A 10,535-nucleotide genomic window follows, 5' to 3' on the forward strand; every position below is an offset into this window, starting at 1 on the left:
AGCCTATCTCAGCTACAATCGGGCGGAAGGCGGGGTACACCCTGGAAAAGTCGCCATCTCATCATATTAATATAACTCCAAAACCAAACATGCATTATGTCTAAAAATGCCTGTAATATTGTATCCATGTGAGTTTTACTAGAATAAGTTGTTTTTGTAATTTTTGCAAATACAAAATACTGGTTTTACTCACTATGACAGTATACTGTCACATTCAATCTGACAGTTTAAAAGATACTTTTCTCCATGCGTTATTAGTCATTTTGTATGTGTGGTTTAGGAGTTATGTTTAAATAACTGTCAGATTGAATGTGACAGTATACTGTCATAGTGAGTAAAACCAATATTTTGTATTTGAAAACCTTACAAAAACAACTGATTCTAGTAAAACTCACATGGATACAATATTACAGGCATTTTTAGACATAATGCATGTTTGGTTTTGGAGTTATAATTATATAACTTTTACATTTAGTATGAGAGTTATACTGTCATATTGAGTAAAAAAGAAAAAAAACTTGTGTCATTAAAAACCTTACAAAATATTTTTTTTTTCCCAGTAAAACTCACAAAGATAAATTTTTCCAGGCATTATTAGCCATTTTGCATGTGAGGTTTAGGAGTTATATTTAAATAACTGTCATAATGCGTGTGGCAGTTATACTGTCATTATGAGTAAAACCTAATTGTTGTATTTGTAAACCTTACCAAAATACCTGATTGTAGTAAAACTCATATAGATACAATATTACAGGCATTTTTAGACGGATTGCATGTTTGGTTTTAGAGTTATGTTTATATAACTTTCATATTTAGTATGACAGTTATACTGTCATATTGAGTAAAAGAAACTAATTTGTGTCTATACAAACCTTACAAAATATTTTTTTCCAGTAACAGGTATTTTGGTAAGGTTTACAAATAAAAAAAATTTGGTTTTACTCATAATGACAGTATAACTACCACGTTCAAAATGACAAATATTTAAACATAACTCCTAAACCAAACATGCTATATGGCTAATAATGCCTGGAGAAAGGTGTCTTTGTGAGTTTTACTGGAAAAACATTATTTTGTATGGTTTGTAAAGACACAAGTTAGTTTTGTTTTACTCAATATGACAGTATAACTGTCATACTTAATGTAAAAGTTGTATAAACATAACTACAAAACCAAACATGCATTATATCTAAAATTGCCTGTAATGATGTATCCATGTGAGTTTTACTAGAATCAGTTGTTTTTGTAAGTTTTGGGAATACAAAATATTGGTTTTACTCACTATGACAGTATACTGTCACATTCAATCTGACAGTTATTTAAACATAACTCCTAAACCACACATTCAAAGTGACTAATAATGCCTGGAGAAATGTATTTTTGTGAGTTTTACTGGAAAAAAAATATTTTGTAAGGTTTGTTTGGACACAAGTTAGTTTTTTTTACTCAATATGATGGTATAACTGTCTTACTAAATTTAAAAGTTATATAAACATAACTTCAAAACCAAAATGCAATCCATCTAAAAATGCCTGTAATATTGAATCTATGTGAGTTTTACCACAAACAGGTATTTTGGTAAGGTTCACAAATACAACAATTAGGTTTTACTCATAATGACAGTATAACTGCCACGCGCAATATGACAGTTATTTAAATATAACTCCTAAACCTCACATGCAAAATGGCTAATAATGCCTGGAAAAATTTATCTTTGTGAGTTTTACTGGGAAAAAAAAATATTTTGTAAGGTTTTTAAAGACACAAGTTATTTATTTTTTTTTACTCAATATGACAGTATAACTGTCATACTAAATGTAAAAGTTATATAATTATAAAAACAAACATGCATTATGTCTAAAAATGCCTGTAATATTGTATCCATGTGAGTTTTAGTAGAATCAGTTGTTTTTGTAAGGTTTTCAAATACAAAATATTGGTTTTACTCACTATGACAGTATACTGTTACATTCAATCTGACAGTTATTTAAACATAACTCCTAAACCACACATGCAAAATGGCTAATAATGCCTGGAGAAATTTATTTTTGTGAGTTTTACTGGAAAAAATATATTTTGTAAGGTTTGTTCGGACACAAGTTTTTTTTTTTTATTCAATATGATGGTATAACTGTCTTACTAAATTTGAAAGTTATATAAACATAACTTCAAAACCAAACATGCAATCCATCTAAAAATGCCTGTAATATTGAATCTATGTGAGTTTTACCACAAACAGGGATTTTGGTAAGGTTTACAAATACAAAAATTTGGTTTTACTCATAATGACAGTATAACTGCAACGTTCAAAATGACAGTTATTTAAACATAACTCCTAAACCAAACATGCTAAATGGCTAATAATGACTGGAGAAATGCATCTTTGTGAGTTTTCCTGAAAAAAACAACATTTTAGTAAGGTTTGTAAAGACACAAGTTAGTTGTTTTTTACTCCATATGACAGTATAACTGTCATACTAAATGTAAAATGTATATAAACAAAACTCCAAAACCAAACATGCATTATGTCTAAAAATGCCTGTAACATTGTATCCATGTGAGTTTTACTAGAATCAGTTGTTTTTTTAAGGTTTGAAAATAGAAAATATTGAATTTACTCACTATGACAGTATGCTGTCACATTCAATCTGACAGTTATTTAAACATAACTCCTAAACCACACATACAAAATGACTAATAATGCCTTTGTGAGTTTTACTGAAAAAAAAATATATATATTTTGTAAGGTTTGTAAAGACACAAGTTAGTTGTTTTTTTTACTTAATATGACAGTAAAACTGTCATACTAAATATGAAAGTTATATAAACATAACTCCAAAACCAAACATGCATTATGTTCAAAATTTGCCTGTAATATTGTATCTATGTGAGTTTTACTACAATCAGGTATTTTGGTAAGGTTTACAAATACAAAAATAAGGTTTTACTCACTATGACAGTATACTGCTGTCATTTTGAGTAAAAAAAAATTGTGTTGTAAAAAATATTTTTTTCCAGAAAAATTCACAGAGATACATTCCTCCAGGCATTATTAGTCATTTTGAATATGTGGTTTAGGAGTTATGTTTAAATAACTGTCAGATCGAATGTGACAGTATACTGTCATAGTGAGTAAAACCAATATTTTGTATTTGCAAAACTTACAAAAACAACTGATTCTAGTATAACTCACATGGATACATCATTTCATGCATTCTTAGTCATAATGCATGTTTGGTTTTGGAGTTATGTTTATATAACTTTTCCATTTAGTATGACAGTTATACTGTCTTTTTGAGTTAGAAAAAACTAACTTGTGTCTTTACAAACCTTACAATTTTTATTTATTTTTTTCCAGTAAAACTCACAAAGATACTTTTCTCCAGGCATTATTAGCCATTTAGCATGTTTTGTTTATGAGTTATGTTTAAAACAATTTGGCGGTTATCTGTCAATATGAGTAAAACCTAATTTTTGTATTTGTAATCCTTACCAAAATACCTGATTCTGGTAAAAATCAAATATATTCAATATTACAGCCATTTTTTTTACGAATTGCAAGTTTGGTTTTGGAGTTATGTTTATAAAACTTTCATTTTTAGTATGACAGTTATACCATCATATTGAGTTAAAAAAAAAAAAAAAAAACAGTATCTTTACAAACCTTACAAAATATTTTTTTCCAGTAAAAATCACAAAGATACATTTTTCCACGCATTATTAGTCATTTTGCATGTGTGTTTTAGGAGTTATGTTTAAATAACTGTCATATTGAGCGTGGCAGTTATACTGTCATTATGAGTAAAACCTAATTTTGGTATTGTAAACCTTACCACAATACCTGATTCTGATAAAACTCACATATATTTAATATTACAGGCATTTTTAAATGGATTGCATGTTTGGTTTTTGAGTTTGGTTTTGGAGTTATGTTTCTATAACTTTTTTTAGTTTGACAGTTATACCGTCATATTGAGTAAAAAAAACTTGTGTCTTTGTAAACCTTACAAAAGATCATTACTCTAGTAAAACTAACAAAGATACATTTCTCCAGGTTTAATAGCCATTTTCATGTGTCGTTTATGACTTATGTTTAAATAACTGTCATATTGAGTGTGGCACTTATAATGTCACTATCAGTAAAACCTATTTTTTTTATTTGTCAACCTTACCAAAATACCTCATTTTGGTAAAACTCACATAGATTCAATATTACAGACATTTTTAGACGGATTGCAAGTTTGGTTTTGGAGTCATGTTTATATATTTTCTGCATGTAGTATGACAGTTATACCGTCATATTGAGTAAAAAAAACTAACGTGTGTCTTTACAAACCTTACAAATTGTTTTTCCTAGTAAAACTCACAAAGATACATTTCTCCAGGCATAATTAGCCATTTTGCATGTGTGGTTTAGGAGTTATGTTTACATAACTGTCAGATTGAATGTGACAGTATACTGTCATAGTGAGTAAAACCTAATTTTTGTATTTGTAAACCTTACCAAAATACCTGATTCTGGTAAAACTCACATAGATACAATATTACACATAGACATAAAACATGTTTGGTTTTGCAGTTATGTTTATACAACTTTCATATTTAGTATGACAGTTATACCATCATATTGAGTAAAAAAAACTAATTTGTGTCTTTACAAACCTTACAAAATATTTTTTTTTCATTAAATTTCACAAAGATACATTTTTCCAGGCATTATTAGTCATTTTGCATTTGTTTTTTTAGGAGTTATGTTTAAAAAACTGTCATATTGCGTGTGGCAGTTATACTGTCATTATGAGTAAAACCTAATTTTTGTATTTGTAAACCTTACCAAAATACCTGATTTTGGTTAAACTCACATAGATTCATAATTACAGGCATTTTTAGACGGATTGCAAGTTTGGTTTTAGAGTTATGTGTATATAACTTTCATATTCAGTATGACAGTTATACTGTCAAATTGAGTAAAAAATAACAAACTTGTAATTTTAAAAACCTTAAAAAATATTTTTTTCCAATAAAATTCAGAGAGATACATTTTTCTCGGCATTATTAGTCATTGTGCATGTGTGGTTTAGGAGTTATGTTTAAATAGCTGTCAGATTGAATGTGACAGTACACTGTCATAGTGAGTAAAACCAATATTTTGTATTTCCAAAACTTACAAAAACAACTGATTTTAGTAAAACTCACATTGATACAATATCCATCCATCCATCTTCCTCCGCTTATCCGAGGTCGGGTCGCGGGGGCAGCAGCCTAAGCAGGGAAGCCCAGACTTCCCTCTCCCCAGCCACTTCGTCCAGCTCCTCCCAGGGGACCCCGAGGCGTTCCCAGGCCAGCCGGGAGATATAGTCTTCCCAACGTGTCCTGGGTCTTCCCCGCGGCCTCCTACCGGTCAGACGTGCCATAAACACCTCCCTAGGGAGGCGTTCGGGTGGCATCCTGACCAGATGCCCGAACCACCTCATCTGGCTCCTCTCGATGTGGAGGAGCAGCGGCTTTACTTTGAGCTCCTCCCGGATGGCAGAGCTTCTCACCCTATCTCTAAGGGAGAGCCCCGCCACCCGGCGGAGGAAACTCATTTCGGCCGCTTGTACCCGTGATCTTGTCCTTTCGGTCATAACCCAAAGCTCATGACCATAGGTGAGGATGGGAACGTAGATCGACCGGTAAATTGAGAGCTTTGCCTTCCGGCTCAGCTCCTTCTTCACCACAACGGATCGATACAGCGTCCGCATTACTGAAGACGCCGCACCGATCCGCCTGTCGATCTCACGATCCACTCTTCCCCCACTCGTGAACAAGACTCCGAGGTACTTGAACTCCTCCACTTGGGGAAAAATCTCCTCCCCAACCCGGAGATGGCACTCCACCCTTTTCCGGGCGAGAACCATGGACTCGGACTTGGAGGTGCTGATTCTCATCCCAGTCGCTTCACACTCGGCTGCGAACCGATCCAGTGAGAGCTGAAGATCCTGGCCAGATGAAGCCATCAGGACCACATCATCTGCAAAAAGCAGAGACCTAATCCTGCAGCCACCAAACCATTCGAAGTGAGTCCGACTATATCTAGCCGGAACTTCTCCACCTCGCGCACTAGCTCAGGCTCCTTCCCCCCCAGCGAGGTGACGTTCCACGTCCCAAGAGCTAGCTTCTGTAGCCGAGGATCGGACCGCCAAGTGCCCTGCCTTCGGCTGCCGCCCAGCTCACATTGCACCCGACCTCCATGACCCCTGCTATGGGTGGTGAGCCCATTGGAGGGGGGACCCACGTTGCCTCTTCGGGCTGTGCCCGGCCGGGCCCCATGGGGGCAGGCCCGGCCACCAGGTGCTCGCCATCGTGCCCCACCTCCGGGCCTGGCTCCAGAGGGGGGCCCCGGTGACCCGCGTCCGGGCGAGGGAAATCTGGGTCCTTGTTTTTTATATTTCATGGAGGTCTTCGAGCTGCTCTTTGTCTGATCCCTCACCTAGGACCAGTTTGTCTTGGGAGACCCTACCAGGGGGCATAAAGCCCCCGGACAACATAGCTCCTAGGATCATTGGGACACGCAAACTCCTCTACCACGTTAAGGTGGCAGCTCAGAGAGGAGTGATACAATATTACAGGCATTTTTTAATGGATGTCCATCCATCCATCCATTTTCTACCGCTTATTCCCTTCGGGGTCGCGGGGGGCGCTGGAGCCTATGTCAGCTACAATCGAGCGGAAGGCGGGGTACACCCTGGAAATGTCGCCACCTCATCATATTAAGTAAAAAAAACTAAATTGGTTCTTTACAAACCTTACAAAATATGTTTTTCCAGTAATCTCACAAAGATACATTTCTCCAGGCATTATAGCCATTTTGCATGTGTGGTTTGGTAGTTATGTTTAAATAACTGTCAAATTGAATGTGACAGTATACTATCATGGTGAGTAAAACCAATATTTTGTAATTGCAAACCTTACTACAACAATTGATTTTCGTAAAACTCGCATGGATACAAAATTACAGGCATTTTTAAACATAATGCATGTTCTGTTTTGGAGTTATGTTTATATATGTTTTACATTTAGTATTAGAGTTATACTGTCATATTGAGTAAAAAAAACTAACTTGTGTCTTTATAAACCTTAAAAAAAAAAGTTTTCCAGTAAAACTCACAAAGATACATTTCTCCAGGCATGATTAGCCATTAACCATGTTTGGTTTAGAGTTATGTTTAAATAACTGTCATATTGCGTGTGGCACTGTCATTATGAGTAAAACCTATTTTTTGTATTTGTAAAATTACCAAAATAACTTACTCTGATAAAACTCACATGGATAAAATATTACAGGATTTTTTTTAGACATAAAGCATGTTTCCATCATATTGAGTAAAAAAAACTAACTTGTGTCTATACAAACTTTACAAAATATTTTTTTTCCAGTAAAACTCACAAAAATACATTTCTCCAGTTATTATTAGCCACTTTGCATCCGTGGTTTAGAATTTGTGTTTAAATAACAGTCAGATTGAATGTGACAGTATACTGTCATAGTGAGTAAAACCTAATTTTTGTATTTGTAAACCTTAACAAAATACCTGATTCTAGTAAAACTCACATAGATTCAATATTACAGGCATTTTTAGACGGATTGCATGTTTGGTATTGGAGTTATGTTTATATAACTTTTACATTTATTATGACAGTTATACAAACATATTGAATAAAAAAAAACTATTTTGTGTCTTATCAAACCTTACAAAATATTTTTTTTCCTGTAAAACTCACAAAGATACATTTCTCCAGGCATTATTAGCCATTTTGCATTTGTGGTTTAGGAGTTATGTTACATAACCGTCATATTGAGGGTGGCAGTTATACTGTCATTATGAGTAAAACCTAATTTTTGTATTTATAAACCTTACCAAAATTCCTGATTCTGGTAAAACTCACATAGATACAATATTACAGGCATTTTTAGACATAATGCATGTTTGGTTTTGGAGTTATGTTTATATACATTTTTCCAGGCATTATTAGCTATTTATCATGTTTGGTTTAGGAGTTATGTTTGAATAACTGTCATATCAAATAATGCAGTTATACTGTCATTATGAGTAAAACCCAAGTTTTGTATTTGTAAACCTTACCAAAATACCTGATTCTGGTAAAACTCATATAGATTCAATATTACAGGCAGTTTAAGACGGATTGCAAGTTTGGTTTAGGAGTTTGGTTTTGGAATGATGTTTATATTACTTTTATATTTATCCATCCATCCATCCATCTTCTTCCGCTTATCCGAGGTCGGGTCGCGGGGGCAGCAGCCTAAGCAGGGAAGCCCAGACTTCCCTCTCCCCAGCCACTTCGTCCAGCTCTTCCTGTGGGACCCCGAGGCGTTCCCAGGCCAGCCGGGAGACATAGTCTTCCCAACGTGTCCTGGGTCTTCCCCGTGGCCTCCTACCGGTCGGACGTGCCCTAAACACCTCCCTAGGGAGGCGTTCGGGTGGCATCCTGACCAGATGCCCGAACCACCTCATCTGGCTCCTCTCGATGTGGAGGAGCAGCGGCTTTACTTTGAGCTCTCCCCGGATGGCAGAGCTTCTCACACCCTATCTCTAAGGGAGAGCCCCGCCACCCGGCGGAGGAAACTCATTTCGGCCGCTTGTACCCGTGATCTTGTCCTTTCGGTCATAACCCAAAGCTCATGACCGGGTTAGCGAGAACCATGCACTGGGACTTGGAGGTCCGAGTCCATGGTCCATCCCAGTCGCTTCACACTCGGCTGCGAACCGATCCAGTGAGAGCTGAAGATCCTGGCCAGATGAAGCCAACAGGACCACATCATCTGCATAAAGCAGAGACCTAATCCTGCAGCCACCAAACCAGATCCCCTCAACGCCTTGACTGCGCCTATAAATTCTGTCCATAAAAGTTATGAACAGAATCGGTGACAAAGGGCAGCCTTGGCGGAGTCCAACCCTCACTGGAAACGTGTCCGACTTACTGCCGGCAATGCGGACCAAGCTCTGGCACTGAGCATACAGAGAGCGGACTGCCACAATCAGACAGTCCGATACCCCATACTCTCTGAGCACTCCCCACAGGACTTCCCGAGGGACACGGTCGAATGCCTTCTCCAAGTCCACAAAACACATGTAGACTGGTTGGGCAAACTCCCATGTACCCTCAAGGACCCTGCCGAGAGTATAGAGCTGGTCCACAGTTCCACGACCAGGACGAAAACCACACTGTTCCTCCTGAATCCGAGGTTCGACTATCCGGCGTAGCCTCCTCTCCAGTACACCTGAATAGACCTTACCGGGAAGGCTGAGGAGTGTGATCCCACGATAGTTAGAGCACACCCTCCGGTTCCCCTTCTTAAAGAGAGGAACCACCACCCCGGTCTGCCAATCCAGAGGTACTGCCCCCGATGTCCACGCGATGCTGCAGAGTCTTGTCAACCAAGACAGCCCCACAGCATCCAGAGCCTTAAGGAACTCCGGGCGGATCTCATCTAGCCCTGGGGCCTTGCCACCGAGGAGCTTTTTAACTACCTCAGCAACCTCAGCCCCAGAAATAGGAGAGCCCACCACAGACTCCCCAGGCACTGCTTCTGAGCACGCTGTGAGTAAACGTTGAGAACTCAGTTAACACGCCTCGTCTGCATTATTTATAATTAGACAGACAACACACTTAATAGGAGCCATTTTGGGGTCTTTACATAAACACACAAATGGAAATGAAACGCCACATATCCCAGCATGCACCTTTTTCCCCGTAGAAGAAGCACTACGCGCTTCTTCTACGGGGAAAAAAGATGGCGGCTGTTTACCGTAGTTGCGGGACCTAAACTTTATGAAAATTAATATTAATATTAACCCATATATAAGGCGCACCGGATTATAAGGCGCACTGTCAGCTTTTGAGAAAATTTGTGGTTTTTAGGTGCGCCTTATAGTGCGGAAAATACGGTACTTTTTTTTTTTCCAGCAAAACTCACAGATACATTTCTCCAGGTATACTTAGCCATTTATCATGTTTGGTTTAGGAGTTATGTTTAAATAACTGTCATATTGAGTGTGGCAGTTATACTGTCATTATGAGTAAAACCTAGATTTTGTATTTGTAAACCTTATTAAAATACCTGATTCTGGTAAAAATCACATAGATACAATATTACAGGCATTTTTAGACATAATTCATGTTTGGTTTTGGAGTTATGTTCATATAAAATTTACATTTATTATGACAGTTATACACATATTGACTAAAAACAACTAACTTGTGTCTTAACAAACCTTACAAAATATTTTTATTTTCCAGTTAAACTCACAAAGATACCTTTCTCCAGGCAGAATTAGCCATTTAGCATGTTTAAATTAGGACTTATGTTTAAATAACTGTAATTTTGAACGTGGCAGTTATGCTGTCATTATGAGTAAAACCTACTTTTTGTATTTGTAAACCTTACCAAAATACCTGATTCTGGTCAAACTCACATAGATTTAATATTACAGGCATTTTTAGACATAATGCATGTTTGGTTTTGGCGTTAT

The sequence above is a fragment of the Nerophis lumbriciformis genome, linkage group LG33, assembly GCF_033978685.3.
Source record: "Nerophis lumbriciformis linkage group LG33, RoL_Nlum_v2.1, whole genome shotgun sequence".
Classification (NCBI taxonomy): domain Eukaryota; kingdom Metazoa; phylum Chordata; class Actinopteri; order Syngnathiformes; family Syngnathidae; genus Nerophis; species Nerophis lumbriciformis.